Raw genomic sequence first — 22419 nt, 5'->3', positions numbered from 1 at the left:
ATTAAAATCTGGAACTAAAACCTATCAACCAACCTACCCTCCAAAATGTCCTAAGTTTTCCAATCCTTAGCTACATAATACTCAAGAAATCTATATGCAACTGGCATGTAATGGTAAAACTTTATCACAAAAGCTTGCAACAGCTTTACAGAACACCACTGCATCCTTCAAGGTGCACATACAGAATTTTTCTACTGAACAGAACCCATCAGTTTACCTACAGCTTCAAAATCAGGCACAACTGTAAAGTGCCTCTGGCTCAAAAAGGATCTCTCTGTTGTCTGTCAATTTATGTAACTCCTAAAAAGAGACATCCTTTAACTTATGGATGTGAAAAAAAACTCTATAGACAACAAAGTGCTTGAGAATTAAATTTACATGATCATTAGAGTTCTCTTCAAAACAGAAAAGACCCAACAGACAAACTTTACTAAGCATCCAAGTAGGTAGATGTGGTTTATTTACATTTTAACGCAGCTGTTCTCATGTAGTTGAGAACTGCTGTCTTCTAAAGCAAAAGTTTTACTATAGCAGAAATAAAGACAACTTTACGCAAAAAAAACCAAACAAAAACCCAAAAAACACTCTTTTGCCTAACAAGACTCTCAAACTGGGAAATGAAGAAACACACTACCATCATATACCCAGAATTCATAAGATACCCTCTTACTTTTCCTCCACAAACCTCTTATGAATTGCAAGCATATAAAAATGACCAACAAAACACGGCCCATATAGCCACAATCAGAAAAATGTTACACACAAAAAAAACCCCACCTCAAAAATCACAACTATAATAGTTTTTTTCAAATATTCTAAAGAAATCCCACTTCCAGACATCCAGGTCCTCCCAAATGTCAGCCTAGAATTTAGTGGTAGTCCAGCTATTTGACAAGGTAAGTATCCTACACAGGGTTTGAGAAAACACCTTAGTTATAATAAAATTTTCTATTTGCAAAAAGAAGAGATCTAAAAAGTAACTAGTATTGGCTATCCTTTTGAAAGTGAACTGGTACAAGAACTACCTTTCTTACTGGATCTAACCAGCAAAGACTTGATTACAGTTTAGTCAAAGGGGAAGAAGGAAAAAAAATCCCAAAGCAATGGGTATTTCTGTACAAGTAGAGTTTTTACTTTTTTTACTTATACACAGCAATCACAAAGCTAGAATATATTGGGGTATCTTCTGGCACTCAAAGACAACAAGAAGCATCACAAGACTTTTTTTTCCTCCCTTATATTTTAGCTGCTATACTTTTTCACCACCTTTCCCTTAATAACTTTATACTACTACTCCTTTCTTTTCCTTACAAGCAATATTTTTAACTCTGCTTCAGATTTTACAGGTATTTTACTATTCTTCATCTGCTCAGTGTTGTCACTGCTAATCCATTTGGGGAGAGTCTGTATTTTTAGTCTTAAAAGCAAGCAAGTAAACTTACATCTTGCACTCAAGCAAATTTAGATAAATATATGCACAAACAGTTTGAGATCTCTGTGGCAAAGTTTTAATCTCAGAGCTACAGGTTGCTGTCCACGTTCTAAATGTCTCAAAAAATCTGCATCCTTTTGTAGTAATTCTTATTGGCTTACTTCAAATATTAAAAGCAGATAGAGCCAAACTAGAAGTTACATGAACACAAAATAATATTACCCCTACTGCAGAAGGCTTTAACAATGTTTTACACTAGCCACAAGAAAAATAATGAAATGTTTATTACAATAAATGGGTTCATGTAAGAACATAAGTCCAATCTAGCTACTAAAAGTCACTAAGTGTGAAATTATTTTAAATGACACATTAAAAGCCATATTTCTTTAAAAAGTATTTACCACATCAGTAAAAACTGCAGAATAACTGAACATACCATAGACTTGAACTGCATTTGTTGACATCTTTTAAACAACGTATCATTTCTAATAGACAAACTTTGGTTTGTTAATTAAGTTACATGTTCTTATCTGGCAGACTGATTTAGGGAATGTAATGGGTTACAGCTAAAATATAGCTCATTTTAGTACAGCTATGTTCAGTTTATACAAAGTACTAATTTACAGAGTAGTAATTTCATAAAAATTAGATGCTGATGTTTTAAATGAGGAAAACATTCTTCATCTCAGTCATCAGAGGAAGGCAAGTGTGGTATCCCTGCCAGCCATCTGCCACACTTCTCACCTAGAAGGAGCACAGAACCCCTCACTGAGCCCAAACACAAGAGGGAACAGGACAGGTTACCCAGAAGCCATACACAGATGTCGCCTTTTGCCTACAAGGAGGAATTAAGAAAGTCAAAGCTCAGCTGAAGCTAAAACTAGCAAAGGCTGATAAGGTCAAAGAGAAAGGCTACTCTAAGGACATCGGAAACACAAGAAAGACTAAGAAAACTGTAGGGCCACTGTTCAGTGACACAGGTGAGAATGGTGGGTTGCTTGCCAAGCCCCACCCCTGGCAGAATGGTCTAGATAATAACAAATGTGAAGATGGGAATCTTTGTGTGTGTGAATCAAATAAGCACAACTGTCTGACAGGCTACATGCCCAAAACTGGTCACGCAGAAGAGCAAGAGGATTGTCAGCTACATTAAACAGAAACTAGGAAATTAGACAGAAGCCCTTGTTTGAAGTAAAGGAGTCCTCTTGAAACTAAAATCAAACTGAAAGTCTGTTACAGTGACAGTAGCACTGACTTTGGTGGGATAACAGCATCAGTCAAAGCCCGATTTGATGCTGTCAGAAGTCACCCCAGTGACTGCACAATATCTGTCCAGGCCAAACCAATCCAGCATCTCTTCTACTGGATGCAAGAGCCTGCACTCCAGCTAGCAAGCGGTCAGTAAGCACCTTAGGTGCATGAACGTGAGCTTGTTAGGTCTGCTCTCACTGGCACATGCACTGGGACATAGCACAGCACATATTAGAGAACAGCACAGGTATACACAAATCTAGAATGTCCACATCTCCAGCAGAAATATGTGCAAACGGGATCCTGGAGTTGAAGAACAGAACAGTTAAACACCAGCTTACAGAGGCTGTGAAACTTTTTACCTGGAGATGATAAAAACTTAACTAAGACAAGGCTCTGAAAAACCTTTCCTAATTGACAATACTTTGGGCAAAGGATGACCTCCAAAGAAGCTTTCTAAAAGAAAATACACAGTTCTATACTTATTATTGTTCTCAGCTTTGAAACTAAACTTCAATATAAGCTTTCTTTAATTAGATGCTTAATATTTCTTCAAAGGTCTTGTCACAATTTCTTCCATTCTATTTAACTTTTAATAAGGCTGATGTATTGTCAGAGTATTTAATTTCTTGTTATAAAGTTTGGTACTACAGAAACCTAGACATATTGCTAATATGCTAATTAGTCTATTTTTATATTAGTCATTATGCTACTTCTCAGGAAAATATAAGATACCAATACTTCACATGCATGGAGAAATACTTCTGAGATATTTCACTTCAATAACTTTCTGATTACACAAAAAGTTATTTTGCTGCATGGGATAAAGAATTTTGCTGCCACTTGGAATAAAGGATTTTCTAATGTGGTCACATTAGAATTTTATTTAAAAAAAAAAAAACAACAACCTAAAGAGAACACCAAAACACAACCAAAGAATAATTTGCTGTTTTCTTTTATGGTTTAGAAAGCATAATACAAAAAGAAAGAACACTATAATATCTGCTGCATTTAGAGTTCAAAATTCCTGAGTCACATCTACCACATGACTAATTCTATAGGCATGGTTACACATTGTATTACACAACTGATGAAGTGACATCCTGTTGCGTTTCATTCCAAAACACTGAAGTGTCTGAAGTCCCCAAACAAACCAGAAGACCTGTGATGAAATCCTTCAATGCCCTCTCATTTATCTTCACTTCAGGCATACGTACATTTTATCTCTTCCACAAGTCTTTGCTGTCTAAGTCTTCTTCATATTACCTTCTGACTAAAGACTCCCCTTGTTTCTTTTTTGCTTCCCAGAAAAAAAGTCTTATTTGTCTTAGAGAAAAAAAAAAAAAAAGAAAGCTACGCTACAAGTTCAGGGCCTATCACTCAGCACCTTCAATGGCACCACCTGTTCCCAACGCCTGGGTGTTTGCCAGCATACTTGGCATGACATACCTAAGGCCCTGATACCGTACTGCGAACAGGCTATAAATAACAGACCCAAACTCCCCTTTTCCCTTTCAAGCAAGACAAGATCACTAAAATTCACCTGCGTAGACACCTTCTCTGTACAATTGATTCAACAACAGAGCAGAACAGCACTGCTCTAGAACTAATGTCTTTTAGAAACAGAATCTGAAAGCAAAAGTATTAGTACTGCAACGGTTGCATTCGTAATTGAGAAAGGGCATAATCATACTGGAAACCTCAATCTTCTTTGCTTGATCTTCAGTGCTTTGTCCAAGCAAACTGCAAAGGAGACAAAGCAAATAGACACAGAAAAATTTAAAATCATGCAAGACAGATACAAGTCTTGCTCAGAAGAAAGACCCCATACAAGGGTACTCTCTTTGCAATTAATATGTTTGCTCATAGGTCCAAAACCACACATGCAAGGAAAGGGGCTGCATGATCACAGAGTGACCATGACCCAACAAAGGGGTATGTCAGAAGAGAGGGAGAAATAGACTCAGTTTTAATGTACTAAGAAAGAAACAGACTGAGTTTTAATGCAATACTTTCAAGGATTCACTTGGAATTTTCATTCAGAATATTAACTGAAACAAAAATAATTGCCAAAAAAGAACTGCTACTACGAATGAAAAAGCCTAACATTAAAGGGAAAATGCAAAGACTGAGAAAAGCATATAATTACAATCCACCAAAAGATTACAGTGCTTACCACTATATTGGAGGCAAAGTTATTCTAGCTGATGAACAGTGTTTCAGTTTTAAGAAGCTGCTCATCTCTAATCATGGCCCACTTCAAAAACTCTTAGCACAAAGTTTCTGCTCTGAGTGGACAAGCTTTTTCAGGAAAGAAAACTCACTCCTTAGACAACTGCACAATCCATCCCCCTAATGCTGTATATTTGCAGTTTACTTGCTGTTTTAAAATCTGAGAAATACAATTTCTTATGAGTTCATAGTATTTAGCAATAGAATTACAATTCCTTAGAGGGAGTTGAAATCGCCCAGTTTGTTGGTGTTATGAAGTTAGAAAGCAACAGGAAGTCCCCAGTTAAGTCAATCAAAAAGCCATCATAAAGCTTGCAACAGTCTGCAAATGCCTGGTAAATCCATGAAGTACAACAGTGTGTGGCTAGCACTGGCACACAAAGCATTGCAAGACAGTCAAGGTACTAAAGGCATCCTACAGCCCTGCAGAACTACGAGACACCTCCAGACATTCCACACTACCTTTGGTGACCTTCACCAGTCTTCACAAATTACCAAAATTCCAAAACCATGTCTTGCAATTTCAAGTGGTGGCAACTTCTTTTTTGAAGCACGAGTTCTCTGCCAGTCTGCTGCCAACAGCTGCAACTGGATGGAGATACCATCACTGCACAAAGCACAGCACATACACGGTATTATCATCAGCTACATGCAGCATCTGGAAAGCTCTTATAATGGTGACTCACAGGAGGATCTCTCAGGGCACAATAGAAAGCAGATATAACTTTCAGAGAAGCAGCATAACACAGATTGGCTTTCCTAGAATCAGTGCTACTATAAATGCTGAAGATCCGGGAATAAACTAAGAATTCAAATGGAACTTTAAAATGTAAGAGGATGCCAGTACTAAAATAAGCACTATAAAAAAATATGAAAATGCATAATAAAAAAAAAACCCACCAAAAACCCAAGGATCTTCCAGAAGTGTTTATTCTAAAATGAAGCAACCATCATTTTTATACTGTCAGCTTTTTCAAAATGAGTATCCTTTCTGTCATTTTGCAAAAGAATGACTGACTGCTCATTAAAAAAACCAAACACTGCTGCTATATCGAGGCTCCACTTTTTTAATGAAATGGAGAGTCCCATGGTAACAACCCACATTCTGTACAAGCTGCAACTATTTAAAATATTTTTTCCCTCACTAATTTAATACACTCCTACACTCTTTCCTACTCATGCTACAGTTACACTACAACAAAGGAAAGCTACTGCAGCAAGGGAAACAACTTGTCCTGGGTATCCCTTAGAAGAAAAAGCAGTTGGAGGAAACTATCAGCTGACATCAGTCCCGCTGCCTAGTTCTCTGCTGTGGCAGTGGAGTTGGTAGGCTCAGAAACACTTCTGTCCACCTGACATTTTATTGGTAAATTCCCCTTCCTCTCTTCCCTTAAAGCAGATCTAACACTGCTAGCTTAGCTCAAGGAAATGTGAACTTTAACATCACCTTCACATGCAGACAGTGTTACTTACATAAACTATTTTGCAGAGCATGTAATGCATAAACACAAACTGTCCCTTACCTATAATTACATGTTACCTATTTTCTGGATATTAATATAATAAAATTGAAATACTTTCTCAGAAAGGAGTTCTAATCAATTTTTGTAATGCCACTGGACTGCACTCATTACTATCACCACACATCTTTACATTAGCATCTTATAAACAACAACACAATAGCAAATCTATTTGTTATTTCTAACCCTCTGCTACATTATGTACCAGAGTTATTCAATTACATACGATACTGATCTAAGTTATTTGGTATGTGCACATGCCAACCTGTGTGCTCTGCGAAAATCTAGACCTTAATAAGCTCTACAGATCCCCACTACACTGAGTCTAAACAGCACTTCCTGAAAGCTCACATGTATTAAAGTACTATGCCATCTTATCTCAGAAGATATGCCATCTTCTGAGATAAGATGGCATAGTACTTTTTTTAAAAAAAAAAGCTCCCCTGGAGTCAATTTTGTGTTTAGATCAACAAGCTACACCTGGCACATTTCACACAACCATCCTGTATTTACAAGTTTCCAGTTACAGCCAAGAACTCAGTTCAGGTAAGACTGCCTGAAGTAAGCTACACACCTCCAAACCCAAGTAACAGGAAACAATAGCAAAATAATGTCATGTACGTCAAACTATATCATACTGCTACAGCACCTTTTATCTACTCTTACATCATCACTGGGCAATTACGTTAACCAAGGAAGCACATGTATATTAAGAGGGTAACTGTTTCTGGGCCATAATTAAACATTCAATTACATCACTTCACAATCAAGGCACAGTGTATGTTTAAAGAGCTCAGACAAACACTGATTTAATATTCCACTTTGTAACAAACCTCCTGCCCCACATCTCCAAAGATGTTTCTCCCTAATAATGATACTTTAAAGGGAGAAAATTGATCCTAGACCTTCCTAATTTCAAGCAAAAAATGCCTCTAGGTCTCTTTAAAATGAGAAAATCACCGAGTACATCATATAAAGTCAACACAATACTACTTCATCTACGAAATATTTTTATTATCAGTGAAACACATAACCATGCTCTTCAAAGAGTCATGCTGGGATTCAAGCTGAAAATCACTTAAAACACATGGAGCAGATCACAGTCCGGAGCTGTTTTCGGGCCCCTTCCAAACTCATGAATGCGCTTATCTCTCTCCTCAACCTCAACAACGCCTTTACAATTATAGCAACAGGGAATACTAAAAATAAAACAGCGTGCTCCAAAACAAGTTAAAAAACCCCAAACGACTAAGCATCAGCAAGAGTGGCCGAGTCCCCGTGCAGTCGCTGCAGAGGGGGCACGCCCTACTGCTCCAGGAACTGCAGAGCCGTGGGAAGGAGGACGGCAGCACGGGAAGTAGCAGGAGCACGGCAACAGCGATGCCCGAGGAAGTAGGAGGGAGAAAGGCACCGAAATACACAGAGCTGTGATTTCAGCACATCTTCCTTTTCCCCTCAGTGCACCGTTTCCCCTGAAGCGCCGAGGGGCGCAGGGCAGGTCCCGCGGGTCGGGGGGAGCGGGGCTGGGGCCGGGCCGGGCTCGGCTCCCCCGCTCTGCCCGCACCCAGCAGGGAAGGGCCGCACGCCGCTGCCCCGAGCTTCTCCTCCTGCTCGCCGGCCTGACCAACCAGTTCCGGCTGAGCCGCTCCTCCAAACCTGAAGGGCCGGGTCCCCGCCCCGCTCCGCGGGCCCGAGTTGTGTGTGTGACACCCTTTCCTCCTTCCGGCCCTCGCCCTTACCCTGCCCGGGCCCCGGGGAGCCTTACCTGCGGGCCAGCCTGCCGCACCACCGGGATGCCTCAGCGGGGCGGGGACACTGTCCCACTCTTCCCTCCACCGTTCCAGGGGTGTGAGGGGCTCGTGGATCCCGAAATGACTTCAGGCTCCTTCCTCACTCCCTACGCCCGGAGACAGGGGAACAGTGGCCAAAGCCGCCCCAAAGCCACCGCAGTGCCCGCCAGACGGGACCGTCCGGGGGCCGCAGCAAAGGAACTGCTACCTCAGTGACCCCTCTCCGCCCTGCCCTCCCGCCCGTTCCCGTGCGGGGCCGGGGGAACCGGAGCTGCCGGCAGCCGAGCCGCTGGCTCCAGGCCGCCCTCCTCTTCCCCGCCCCGCGCTCTTGCCTCCTCCCCTTGAGCGCCGAGCGCTTACGGCCACATCGGGAACTCGAGTGAGAGACTGCGGTCAATTTCAAACCGCCTGCAGGGCCCTGCGGAAGGAAGAAGGGGCCGGCTCTGAGCGGAGAGAGGGAGAGCGGGCGGCAGACACCCGAAGCGCAGGCGGTACCGCAACCCACGCTGGCTCCGACCGCCGCCACACTCGCCCGGCCCCGCGCAGGCCGGGACAGCAGCGCGCAGGCGCGGCCGAGGAGGGAGCGAGGGCAGCATGCGCAGAACGGGGCCGGCTGCGGGAGCGCGGGGAGCGCTGGTGGGCGGGGCCGTGCATCGCCCCGCCCCGCCGGGTCCGCTCGGCTCCGGTGCCGGGCTGCGCTGCCCGGCTCTGCTACGCTCCGCTCGGTTTCGTTCGGCTCCGCTCGGCTCGGCTTCGGTTCCGGGGTCCCGGTCGCCTCCCCGCGGCTGGTGGGCCTCTGTAGTTCCGGGCCGGCGTGGGTGACCGCCTCCTGTGGCGGCCTTTCAGCTCAGAGAAGGCGAGGAGACCATCCGATCGGAAGGAGCGGCGCCCTCCTCTCGCCCCACTTCTCCTTCCCTCAGCCGGCAGCGAAGGGAGGGGGTGGTTCTCTGCAGTGTGCGGTACTGCGGTGTGCGCTCTCCGCCTCCCCCAGCATGGGGCAGGCCGGCCGGCTCAGGGCTGTGGTGGGTAGGGAGAGGTCTGACACCGGGGCTGGTTTTATTGGCCGGCATTCCTGTGGGAAGAGCCGGGCGGGAGCTCCCGGGAGGCCGCGGCCGCTGAAGGGGCAGCGCGACCCGCCCGCCACAGGCCCGGCCAGGCCCGGCCCCCGCCGCCCCCACAGGCACAGGAGCCTTTCAGCCTAACACAACCAGACTTCTGTAATATCAAATTTTTTTTACAAGAAGCCGTCATAATCTCTAAGGATAAAATACAGGAAAAATAGAAATTACCATACCAATTATACCATATATTGTGATTTAGACACAGTTATGAAATTTGATGATATTCTGCTGTGAGATAGACTTGGGATCAGGCTGGTAGGAATATGCTTTCCAACACCTCTGTAGTTAAGTGCAGGGTGGGTCTAAGAGTGTAGAGATAATTGGAAGAGATGGCATTTTGGATGTTGGAAATCACAGGGAAATGAAAAAGCACTGTTAAAATGACAAGCAGTGTTAAGACTCAAAAACATGCACCAGAGTTCAAATGTCTTACTAAAAAATGCTCAAGTGGATGTGCATTAAGTAAAGAAAAAGGGATATATCTAAATCTAAAGTGATTTAGATCTATCAAAGCAGATGTATAACATTTTCTTGTGTTTAATTAATATTTTATCATTTTCTGCGTGAGAAACCTTACACTCTCTCAGTCTCTTTATTCAACTGATCACAGAGAATAGCCTCACCATGCTTATTTTTAACATCACATTAATTTCTGTACTAGTAGAGGACAATCTCACTGGAGAGAGGCAAAGTAGAAAGTTTCTCATAGAACTATAGAAAAGACCAAAAAATGTACTGGCTTAAAACCTTCGTTTTGATTTAATATTTATTCTTACAGAAGGACTCATCTGCTGATTTTCTGGGCTTTGTGGGGCATCATCATTAAAAACATCTTGGGCTGTTTTGGTTTGCCCTAGCTGGTGGGAGGAGTCTTTTATTCATTCTTGAGTAGAGGATTTGTGTAGAACTTCCTGAGATGTGGCTTGTCCCGGGTCTGTATGGGATCTCTATTAATGTATTGCTGTTAAAGAGGAATTTTTTCAATCATTTGTACGTTTTTCTACAATGGAATGTTGATATGTTCATACTGCTAGTCTTTTGATGTTATAGACTGCCCATTTCTCTTTAATGCTGCAGTAAAATGCATGTCTGCTTGGGAGCAGGCATGCATGTTTGTCACTTGAAAGGGCAATTGTTTACTTGACTGAAAAGCAGTGCACAGTGCAGTTAAAACAGGCAGTGGTACAGGATGGCACAGTAGCAATTCTGAATTCAGCATTGTTAAGGAATAGCAAAACAGTCAAGTTATGTACAGTTTCATTATAAAATCTTCAATTAGAAGCCAAAAAATGAAAGTTAGTTTTGAAGTTTCGCTATGAAATAACTGCAGTTACAAACAAACATTTTGAATATGCCTTGATTAAATTATTACTGAAGCTAGTATAAAGCTTGCTCTATTAATAATGAGTTTCAGCTAAAAATAAGTAAATTAATGAATGAAGTATCACTGGATCTGTCTCTGAATATTTTTTCTCTTCACTGTTGTAATTTTGCACAGTAGGTTAGTATAGATCCCTTGTCATATGTAATTGAACTTGCTGATTTAGTCTCTTCCTTTTCCCTGGAAATCTCTCTCTAAAATTGTTTGCCCAGTTAAGGTGTTCCATGGGTGGACTCCTAGTTCTTTTCAGAGTGATTGTCACCTAAGAAATTATTTCTAAGATGAATCTGTAAATCAATTAAATGGAATACTTTGAACAATGTCAACTTCTTACAATAATATGTGTACAGTTTTAAAGAGATTTTGTCACTGTAACAACTTCTGAGAGAAAAAAATATATATTCCCCTCTGCAATGTTTTCATTATGTGCAGTTCTGAATATCTATTTTTTTGTCTCACACTTTACTCTATCCATTAAACTTTTGTTTCATGATTATTGCACTTTCTGATTAAGAATGTAATAGTGTTGGCACACATGTAGGATATAGCATAACTAAATTCCTGATGTCATTCCTGTATTTTCCCTTCTGTCCTCCCTATTCTCCCTCTCATCCCTGCCACCGTCCCTTTATGGAAAGAGTAACTTCCAGGTGTTGATTTAACTGGTAGATTGGTTTACTGATGAAGACTCATTGATTTAAGAGCATTTTAAAAAATTCTGACAACCTCATCAAATTGTTTCTGTCATTTCCATTTTGTGTCCGTCCTTTACAGTAATTTCCATCTCCTCAGTTCAGATACAATCACTCAGCAATTCATTTGACACAATTGAACATACTTTTTTTTACTTTTTCCTCCCCCAGTTATAGTTAGATCCTCTTTTGGAGATTCCCAGCATTGTTAGTAATTGCTTGTTCCCCCCTCCCCACAAAAGTATAAGTGTTAAAATACTCCCTTGTGACAAGCGGAAAACCAACTTATTGTGTCTATACTGCAAAATAAGTGTAAACTGCTTTTGTAATATTGGAAGTAAGTCTTATTTTTTTATTTGTTTTGCTTTTCAAAACAATTATTGGATGTGTGTACAGGAGCTTTTGCCAGGCCCTTTCAGTCTTGTTCCCCACCATCTTTTGTTAGGAGTTTAATTTCTAATGAAGATACATTTCTGTCATCAGATACAACCACAAATACATATTAAATGAGTATTTTCAATCTCAGCATTGATATGGTTTTTAAAATTTCAAGAGGAAAAGAAGCACAAAAGATGCCTTTTTTAAGGTCACCTTATTTAAAGACTACAAATATATTTTGTTGACTAATGTGCTTGACAAGTTTCTCATTCTTAAAGGAAGCATTATTTCTGTCATCAAGCTGCTTAAGTATTTACACTCTTCTCCCTTTTCTCCTAAAAATCATATTCTCTGGAAACATTGGAGGCAAACTTCAGTTTTCTATGCCTTCAGGATTTCTATCTTCAAGCAGTCTTCACCTTTGACCAGTGTTATTGTTAGACTAAATTTACAGAGCAACAGTCTTCCATGACCGCAGAAATTAAATTAGTTTCACTAACTAAAAGTAAAATTAAAGTTGTCATTAATGGATTTTATTTCATAAAAAGCTTACAAATTATGCTGTTATCAAATGGAGTTAAAAGTGATTACAAACTGTACTATATCAAAATCGTGGTGATTAATCATAATTTGCAAAAGCCAATACATAATAGCAAAAGCCAACAACTATGCAGTTATTTATAACATTACCCAATGAGACATTCTGACATTGTTCATACCTGTAAGAAATTAAAAGGTTTTGACAGAGGCAAGAAGGAAAGCAGTTTGTTATTTGCTTATTTATTCATAATGGACTAGTAAAAGTCCGGACGGCTAGACTATAAAGAACAAAATATCCAGAAAAATTCTTTGAATAATAAAACTAATGAATGAATGAAACTTCATATTGTGCCTAGTTAGATAAACTTAAATAAACCAATTTTTAGTACATGGAGGAAGACGAGAAAATGCTGCATGAAACATTTTCGGTGCAACCATTAGAATACAGTTTGAAGAGAAATTATATAATACATGATGCTGGTTAATGCATTATGAGAGCATGTGAAGAGTTACCTTTCTTCCAGTATCTGAACAGAGCCAAAAGGAAGTTATGCCCCTTTTTTAAGATTGTCTGTGTATATTTATAGTATAATCATGAAATTTTAACTATTAACAACAGTTTTTCTCACCATAATAAAAATCTTTTTCTCTTCTCTTGGTGTACCAACTGCAAGATTTTTTTTTTATTATTTTTTTGGTGCTTTGGATTGTGGCACTTTATATTGAAGAATGAGGTGAAGAAAGGTCTAGGGAATTACATGACATAGAAATAACAATACTAACTATTTTGAATAGTTACAGGGATGAACTGCATAAGGTAGAATAATAGAAGAGCAATAAATGACACTTTACACTTGTAAATCAAAGACTATTCAAAGACTATTCTAGTCATTACTGGTAGGAGACAGAACTACATCTTGGTGTTTCCATGAGCTCTGTGTATTTTGACTCAAGAAGCCACAGCAGGCCTCCCTGACTGAGCATGTCTGGTCTTCATCTCTGGTAAATAATTCAGTGTAGCACTTCTGTGAGGAAATACTATCACATATTTAATAGAAAAGAATCACAGAGTAGAAATCATACTGTAAATTCTTCAGTGAGAAGTGACTTCCATCATAATTCTGAGTTTTTCTGCCTGCATGCAAATTGCTGCTAAGTCAGAATTGAGAAGCTCCCAATATGATTCCTGGTTTCATAAAGGCTTGACAGTAATGGAAGTATAAAAAGAAGTTGCCTGAAATTCTTTAATTTAGCCAGATAGAGTAATAAAATACAGTTGTCTTACTCATTTTATGCCTGGCTACTCTATGTTGTAGTATTAAACAAACTTGTAAACTTTCTAGTATCTTTCTAGAGCTGAACTTTCTGATAGTGACCTCTGTCTGACACAAATATACCGAATAAAATTTGATAGTGAGACAATCTTGATCAACAAAGCATTTGTTTTGTCTTACCTCTCAAAGGTGTTATTCCAAATGAAGTTTCAGGTGCTGCAGGACAAGTTGAGGTCAGCCTAGTTTTTCATAATAGAATAATTTGTGTTCATATTTGGTTTATTAAAAATGTAACTGTATAATTCTAACCCTTAAGTTAAACCCCTTTCCCCTTCAAAAGTCATGGAAAAAGTTCAAGTGATTTGAAGGAAATTACCAGAGGAAATACTTGTGTGAAGACTTGTCACTGTTTTGCAGTGATAAGGGTTTTTTTTTTTTTTATACTGTTTCTTTTTCTTATGTAAATGTAACATTACAATACTTCACTTAGGGCCATCAGAGTTTATTTTGAATAGTTGGAAAACAGTTACTTTGCTACTTAGAATTTATGTTTTCCATTTTAGTATGTGAACTCATCAATAAGTAATAATTTATGTCAATAAATCAAGATGGTATAATTTAGATTAACAATTAAACATAACTGTTCTGTGAGCTGTACCTGATTTTTAACCCAGTATCTCTGGCCTTTTCCGTATAAGCAGGGAAAGACTTAGTGTGTGAGGAAGAAGTGTGGAATCAAAGTGACAAAGTGAGCAAAGTCTGAGAGAGAACAGTTTGGTTATTAGAATTTTAATTTAATTTGAAACAGGGCATGGTAAGAGATATGGTAAGAAGATGCAGAATGTCTTGGGGTGATTTTATGATGATACTTTATTCCCTAATCATCTGCTTTATGCCCAGAAAATGACTGCTGTAGCTTTAAGATTAACTAGGGGATGGAGCCCCTGAGAACCCCAATGATGTTCAAACTCTCCTCTCCTCCCACCCTCCCCCTTCCCACACCAGTGTGGTCGGATGGGGCATGGATTGTTACTTCATTTCCTTTTCTAGATTAGCTTTTGCTAGTTTAGGCAAGGAGGTTTTGATATTTTTCTTTAACCCTGGCCTGGAGACTTTTTACCAGCAAATCCTCTCAGCAGCCTTTGGTTTTCATTTCTGTCATTTGTTTTTGGTTGGTGTGAGTTTTTTTAAATTTGTTTTTGGTTGTTGTTGTTGTGGGTTGTTTTGTTTTGTTTTTCTTTTTTTCTTGAACTGTTTCAGCTTGCCTTTTTTTTTTCTGGTCCATTTGGGCAATTGGCTGGGCGGGTGCACCCCAAACCTGAGACCTTGGAGAAGCTGAACCAACATGAAAAAAGACATTTAACTCCACCAAGATGCTCCCCAGACTTATTCCTGAGGCCTTGCACAACAAGACTGCACGAGATGCAAAGGGATGCAACAGATCCAGAGTCTGCTGCAAGAAACTGTCAAACCGCTCCCCCCTAGAAGAGGTACCTGGGCATTACCACCTGGCCTGAGCAGATATTAATCCATTGGATTCTGTCCTTTTTTGGGGGGGACTCTCACCACCCAGAAGACCAGCTGGAAAGGATCAACGGTATATAGGTGGGATCCACGGAGTGGTGATACTTTCTTTAATCTGTCTGAAGCCGAACAAAGACTCCACAACCATAAGTTATGAAGTAGGTGTGCTTTACTCTGCCCCTGATGCACTGGGGAATGGTTCTGCCAAAGACATGAGTACAGAATACAGCAAGTGCCCTGTTCAAATACACTTATACATATTCACAAAAGTTTCAATGTCACCTATACATATTCAGAACCTATTCCTGCCTATTCTCTCTTCATACGTTAATCAGCTTTTGTTGTCTGTGTTTGCGCATTGTCTCCTGGTGGTCTTGGGCAGGGGGTCTCTGGATGAAGTAACCTTGTCTTCCTCAGGTGTCCCGCTGGATGAACCCAGTTTTTGTGCAGGCCATTTTGGTCTCTCACTGTCCTCTAAGGCTCCTGGGCATATTCTAAACTATAAATCCAAATTTTTATATTTTTTGAGCACTGATTTCTGCTTTTCAGTCTAAAACAAATGGGCAAGGTTCTGTTTTTGTATGGCGAAGGGCTATCTGTTTTTAACACACTTGATTAAACAGCGAATTACAATCTTTTTAAATTTGTTATAAGTTCCCTGTATCACTGTCTTTCTTTCTGTCCCCCACCTCTTTTCTGCTTCTTTCTCTTCTTTCTCTCTCTCTCTTATATTATTAAATAAAACCCATACTATTGACTTTGGCATACAGTCTGTGAAAAATGGAATAAAATGTCAAAAATTTTAAAGTTTAATAAGGGGATAAAATAAGAGACAAAAGTCCAGCACTGAGGTGTTCCTGGCAAATGGCTGAAGAGAAAGCAAGTTCATTAAGACAGTGCTGTTACATTACTGAGTACATGCATATTCATAGAGTCCATACATTATTCAAACATTCTTGTGAACTGTTTGATGTTATGGGAATTCTTCGTTTGTTTTTTTCATATTATGGCTTATCTGCATGACATCCTGTGTGTCAAGTAATATTTTTTTTTGTGTGTGTCTCCATATTGTTGTTTTACATCCTCTGATAAGGGTTTAGTATGTCTTCTTTAAATTTAACATGGTATTTTCTAATTGTCCTCTAGTGCTCTGGTTTGTGTCACAGTTATCATTTAGAGAGGTCAGTCAGTGGATGTGAGAAACAACGTAATTGCTTTAAACACTTCTCTCGGTTACATAGAAGTATTTTAACATTTTATATTTTGCCAAGGCTTACAGTACAATACATTCATCACACTATTATTTTTATGAGCTATAATATGTATACATTAACATAAAAATTAGGTTATATTAGCAAGCAACCAAAAAGGGTTATAAATTGCGCCATACTTACAATCAATAACAATATGTAAAAACTAATACACAATGTGAAAGCCAATATTATAGGGTCATTTTTAACAGTCTCATTTGCACCTTAATTCAGGCAGAAGCATTTCTAATAACTTCAAAAAACTGGACCATAACAGTTCTCTTTCATAGAGTCCAGAAACTCTGATGCAGCAAAGTCTAATTATTTCTAAATTGTAACTTTCTGTATTCTGCATACATCACTTTCATAAATTTGATGCTATAGAAGGAAAATGAGCATTTTCCTTAATGACCTATCAAATTATACAATAATTGGGAAAAATACTTCCTGATTCTCCTTAAAATAGCAGCTTATTTTGATGGTGGAAAATGTTAGTGACTTTTCTCAGCCATGTTCTACTGGGTGCAGCACCTCCAGTGATGTGGTGCCCTGCAGGGACATCTCCCTGCTGTTTCAGCTACAGCTGTGGAGTTTCTGTTCCATCTCATCTGCTACTCAGGGACTTTGCTTGTCCCTGCCATTCCAACTTGCTGCTTCTGAAGTCCCTGCTGCAGCTCTTCTTGCTATCCAGAGGGGGCACTGGGATCAGAGGGATGGCTGATCCTGCAGCCTTGGGGGAATCATTGCACCTCCCTGTCTGGCCAGGAGCCACCAGTGCCCTTACTGGCTGTGACCATAACTACACCAAAGTGCCCGCAGCTGAGAGAAGGCTGTCACTGCATTTCTGGTTCTGTTTGTTGTCACTCCCACCATTGCCTTGTTATCCATATATATACTAGTAAAGAACTGTTATTCCTTTCTTCATATCTTTGCCTGAAAGCCCCTTAATTTCAAAATCATAGTAATTCGAAGGGAAGGAGGTCATATTTTCCATTCCAAGGCAGGCTCCTGCATTCCTTAGTAGACACCTTGGTCTTTCAAAATAAAACAGACCTTTCTATCAGCATCTGGGCAAGATAAGAGGAAAACTAGCCACGTGTTTGCAGGAAATTGGATAAGATCACTGTTCTTCATAAAAATACCAATAGAAGTACTATGATGCAAAATAATTTTCCCCGTTTGGGTGACCAGGACACTGGAAGATCTAGGAATAAAGCCTAGGTCTCCTTAAAAACCAGCCCATTCCTCTGCTGTGAAGCAGTTCTGTCTTCAGGAGCAAGTTATTTTGTCTTTTTTGATCAAGGTCCCTGCCCATATAGATTTATCGGAGAAGTGGCGGGGCGGGGGGGGGGGGGGGGGGTGGGCTGGGAGGTTGGAAGAAGGGAGGAATGTTTGGGGTTTTTTTTATTTATATTGTGATTACAGAAATAAGGATGAAAGTACTCAAGTGAGCATCTGCTGCTAACTAATTTAAAATCAAACTCATTACTAGCATTACTGTTGGTTACTGGTTTATAGATTATTGACTCCCTTTTTATGGTATTCAGAGTTTTTGAGGTACAATTAAAGTAAAATAGAATTTAAGAGAAAGGTTTTGACACTCTAGAGAAAGCAGAAATGAAATACTTAACAAGGTAGTGATAAAATTAAGATTTTTGTTTTAGGAAAGTCAGATTCTTGCAAGATCAAATCATGCCACTCAGTTTCAAATCTCAAATTTAAATCTCTTGATCTCTTGATCTTGATCCCATTCATATAAAAAAGATGTCTCAAGTGACCCAGTTTACTGCAGTGGCTCTTAGTAGTTTGTCTTTAGTGGCTGAGCTTGCACTTTGTACTTTTGAAAAGACAGGTATACAGCATGAAATGTGATCTCAACTTTCCCATTAAAACAGACGGGTTCTATTCCCTCCCAAGGTGCAGAGCAGCAATGCTCTTTTTTTCTCTCTGAAGTGACTCAATTTGTCTAGTCTTCTGAGTGTGAACAATTTCAGCCTTTAACCTTTCAGCATTTTCAGACAGTGGTCTTGCTCTTTTCATAGCCTCATGCACTTTGAACACACTCACAAGTCTGACTTCTCCCTTATGTCACTCGCCATCTTTATTCAATTCATTAACAAACCTCTTTCCTCTGTTTTACTTGCACTGAGTCCAAGGCAATATCTGGGCATTACAGGTAAGTATATGAATGCACAAATAAACAACATCAACAGTTTGCTATGAACTCAGGCACACGGTAAAAAAATTTTGTATTTGATATCTGTCACAAAAGAGATGGACAAAGACACTTGTTTCTTTGTGCAGAATAGCCAAATCTTTATTCACATAGCCCGTATTTATACGATTATCAGAAGGCACCGTGTTTGAATCTCATTGGTCAGCAAATCATTGAAACTCAGTTCATTGGTTGGTAATGGCTAGTGTACATGTCTAGCAAACTTTTCTCTTTCTAGATATGTTTACATTTTTTTTCTCATGGGAAGTGAATGTTTCACATAGGTAGAATTTTTCTCCCTGTAGATGCGGGCAATCTTCTCACAAGAAAAATTGTTATGCAAATTGATTCTCATGGTTATAATTCTTTTTTCACAGGAACTTATCAGGCTAGCTGTCAGCTTAGCCAAAGTAACAAGGCCTGGTTTTACAAGTCTTTTCTCTCATAAGGTTTTACCTATACATAACAGATATCCAGTAATTTAGTTAGATTAACCTACACTTTATACAGAGAAGGATTATACAGCTGACATAGAAACTTTGGGTTTTGTTTTTTCCCTGACCTGAATGATGTTAAACTCTCATTGTTGGTATAGTTTTGCATTTGTAATACTGACAATGACTCTGCAGAGGCATAATCTCCTAGAAGAGTGCCGTCTGGTGGTGGTTGTCAGTCACAACAGCTAAATGTAAAACTAAACGTAGCCGTTGGATCGGGTTGGAAAAGTGCTCCAATTATCCCTTTTATTTATATTAAAGCTTTAAGGGTTCTAATCACAGCAGTATAAAGAATTCACTTTGCACAACTACTTCTCATTCTGTAGGTTGCAAGTATAATGAGTTGCCACAATTTTCACTGTCAGGTAATGTACTGTGTTTTGCAACCTTTGTGTTGAAGTAAAGATCAAAATACTTCTGAACTGAAACTGATTACCTGTGCAACTGTGCGTGATACACTCTCTGACTACTTTAACATCAACAACAGTATTTTGAATTTTATGAGTAGGAGTAGAAACTGCAATTATTATGAAATGCAACATATACAACATCCCATAAACTGTGGGTAAAGAACAGTGGTTTGTACGCAGGCTCTGGAGAGTAACTCCTGTTACATGATCAGTGCTCCTTTCTTCTTAGCTTTTTCTACTGTATTACCAGATCTTGTTATTTATTTTTAACTGCCAATGTTCCTCAATGTCAAATACTATCCAGGTGGAATAATAAGCTTATGTTAGAATTTTGCAGAGTTATCATACATATCTTCAGAATTTGGATACTGCTGCTTAATGTGGGATGCCACATTGTATTTCTGGAGCAATACTAGACACATAGCCATGTATCACAAAAGACACCAATTCAAAAGCACAAAAATTGACATTGATTTTTTTAAATGTCAAAAATCTATATATGCTTAAATGATATATACATATCATTTCATATTATTTCATCTCTTTCTAAAACCAGGTTAGGCACCTCCTGTGAAGAACAGGTGATTAAGTACCTTGAAATTTGCACAACAAAAGACCTTGCTGTAGTAAAAAAGTGCCCTAGAAAATATCCAATTATCATATGATTACCAGATTAGTTTTATTACGACCCATTATCAGAGTTTGAACTAATAAATCCCCTTACCATTTTCTGTAGTAACTATGAATTTAGTGTAGGAAAAAATAACTTACCATAGTTTCTAGTCTCAAATTTGTTCTCTTCCACATAGCCTTTAGCCTACAGAAACATCTGTACATGAGAAACACTCAGAACATACCATTTCAAGCTTTAAATTTTCCAAGGAAATAATACAGAACTCTCTTTTGTGTTGTATACATTTTATGAATGAATTCAAAAAGCTGTGCTTTTCTATTTGATAGGTACAGGAGCTAATGACCTTTTAATTATGCGTCTGTCCACAAATTCACATACTACATCTAGTGACTTAGGTTTAAATCAGAAAAGTAATCTCAACAGAAAAAGAGAAAATGAGCTAGCATTTGTAATAGAGAAGATAGTTATGAGAAGGTCATGGATTTATTAGGTTACTGAAGGCTGTAAAAGGGTTTCCCAAAGCATTCATCAGGCAATGCTCCTCCCACTTGATAATCTCTGAATTTCACCTCCATGCTGCTGCATGTCATATTTAGAGGAAACAGAAGCTACCTCACTGAAGTAGAAAATTTTATATTTTAGAAATATATTTATAATATATAAACTTTATATTCATGGATGCAACAAACTTCATTGCCCATTGTATCTCATTTCCTCATGGACTGCTATCCAGATGGTTTTGCCCTTTAAGTTCTGGCAACACTTTCTCTATACCTCTGTTTCAGCCTATAGAAAAGATACCTGACAAATCTTCAAGATACTTACCTGGATATTACAGCTTGTAGGTTTGGATTAACTTTTTTGAAGGTGTTTGAAGTCAACAGTTCTTCTCACCAAAAATAAGGAGAATGTGCAAGTCACTGCCAACATCTGAAGTATGCATAGTAGTCTTAACAGGAACACAAACAAAATGGTCACTACCAGTCACAGTTTATCTACAAATGAACAGATTGCTAAAAAATACTTTTGTTTAAAAATGTAGCAAAAAACCAAGGAAAACCAGCAGTTTATTTTTGCTGTAGATGTATCTTGATTATTTTTTTAGTCAGCATAACAACAAATATAAAAATCATTTCATATCCACTCTTTCCCCCTCAAATGACTTAGACATTTCAGGAGTTCGTGCCGAACATGAGGCTGTTTCTCTGCCAAGCATGCCCTTGCTGCAGCCGAGTGCTGCAGACAGTGCAGGAGGTAGCACTCGCCTCTTCTGGTTTGTGTGCTTGTGCTTGTCGGTTTGCTCGGCTACAGAAGCCCCATTTGGTCTCTCTTTTTCCCCCAAGCAAAGATGCTGCTGCACCAACTTTTTTGCTTTTTCCAGCACTGGATGAGATCCTGCTAGAATTTGAGTTTTCCATTTCTGCAGCAGCAAAAGCAAAAGCCTTGCTGGCTCTTTGCTACTTTGCCATGTCAGAGCTCTAAACCGCTAAATGCTCTGGTTTGCAGAGAGAACAGTCCTTGCCACTGTGAAGCAGAAAGCAGTGGAGGGGCTGGAGCGTGATGCAGAGAAGGTAAAAGGGATCTGGGGAAGGATGTTGAGCACAAGCCCGGTGAGGGGAAGAGGTGCTGAGGGAGCTTTAGCCAGAAAATCTGCAGGTTCATGCGCGACCCTCCGGCAGACTTGCAGAAATCCCTACAGGACAGTGCTCAGCACAAGAGATACTTCCCTGCAAACGTGCCCTGGCGAGTGCTGCAGACAGTGCAGAGAGAGGCAGACACTCTCCTCTTCTGGTTTGTGTGCTTGTGCTTGTCGGTTTGCCCGGCTATAGAATCCCGATTTGTTCTCCCTTTCCCCAGCAAGCAAAGATGCTGCTGCACCAACTTTTTTGGATTTCCAGCACTGGACGAGATCCTGCTAGCGTGTGAGTTTTCCATGTCTGCAGCAGCTAAAGGACAGCTGTCCGTGGGTGATCGATCCAGGAGGACTCTAACGGGAGGGTTACAGGCCCTCAGGGTCGGCACTCTGGCAAATCAAGGGTCTCCGTGCCGGGGTTTAAGGTACGGAATCCAATGGCCGCGGCGGCGGAAAGGCGAAGCTTTTCCCGTTCTGTTATTCCTCCCTCCGGGCAGAAGGATCACCCTCCCACTGGCTCCATTCCCAGGACGGCACGGGCGCTCCTGCCCGCCGGGGAAGCTGTATCTGGGGCGGGCGGGCAGCGCGGCTCCTCCCGCCGGATCCTGGCCGGGCCCGGGCGCTCCGGCCGCCCCTCCGCCCGCG

The 22419-nt window shown here is 40.0% G+C and overlaps 1 protein-coding gene and 1 long non-coding RNA gene across 7 annotated transcripts in view; both read right to left on the bottom strand.

Moving 5' to 3' along the window:
• LRRFIP2 (LRR binding FLII interacting protein 2) overlaps positions 1-8770 on the bottom strand; it is a 47724-nt gene extending 38954 nt beyond the window's left edge. For 3 of the 6 annotated variants that reach the window (XM_083875113.1, XM_083875115.1, XM_083875114.1), the window contains exon 1: positions 8201-8447. The gene's annotated coding sequence lies outside the window, so the exon portion shown is untranslated. Of the gene's footprint in view, positions 1-8200; positions 8448-8557 lie in introns of those variants that run through there. The other 3 variants (XM_083875111.1, XM_083875110.1, XM_083875112.1) reach the window with 3 other exon arrangements.
• Positions 8771-12367: 3597 nt separating this feature from the next.
• Positions 12368-21880, bottom strand: LOC310906651. The gene is made up of 4 exons (XR_014589460.1): positions 20967-21880; positions 20279-20324; positions 13792-13850; positions 12368-12516 (listed from the first exon to the last, which is right to left on the bottom strand). It is a non-coding gene; the product is annotated as an uncharacterized lncRNA (long non-coding RNA).
• Positions 21881-22419: the final 539 nt, after the last annotated feature.

Source organism: Zosterops lateralis (assembly GCF_965231275.1).
Source record: "Zosterops lateralis genome assembly, chromosome: 1".
Classification (NCBI taxonomy): Eukaryota; Metazoa; Chordata; class Aves; order Passeriformes; family Zosteropidae; genus Zosterops; species Zosterops lateralis.
The sequence above is the reverse complement of the archived record's forward strand: the minus strand, read 5'-3'. Positions and strand labels throughout refer to the sequence as shown.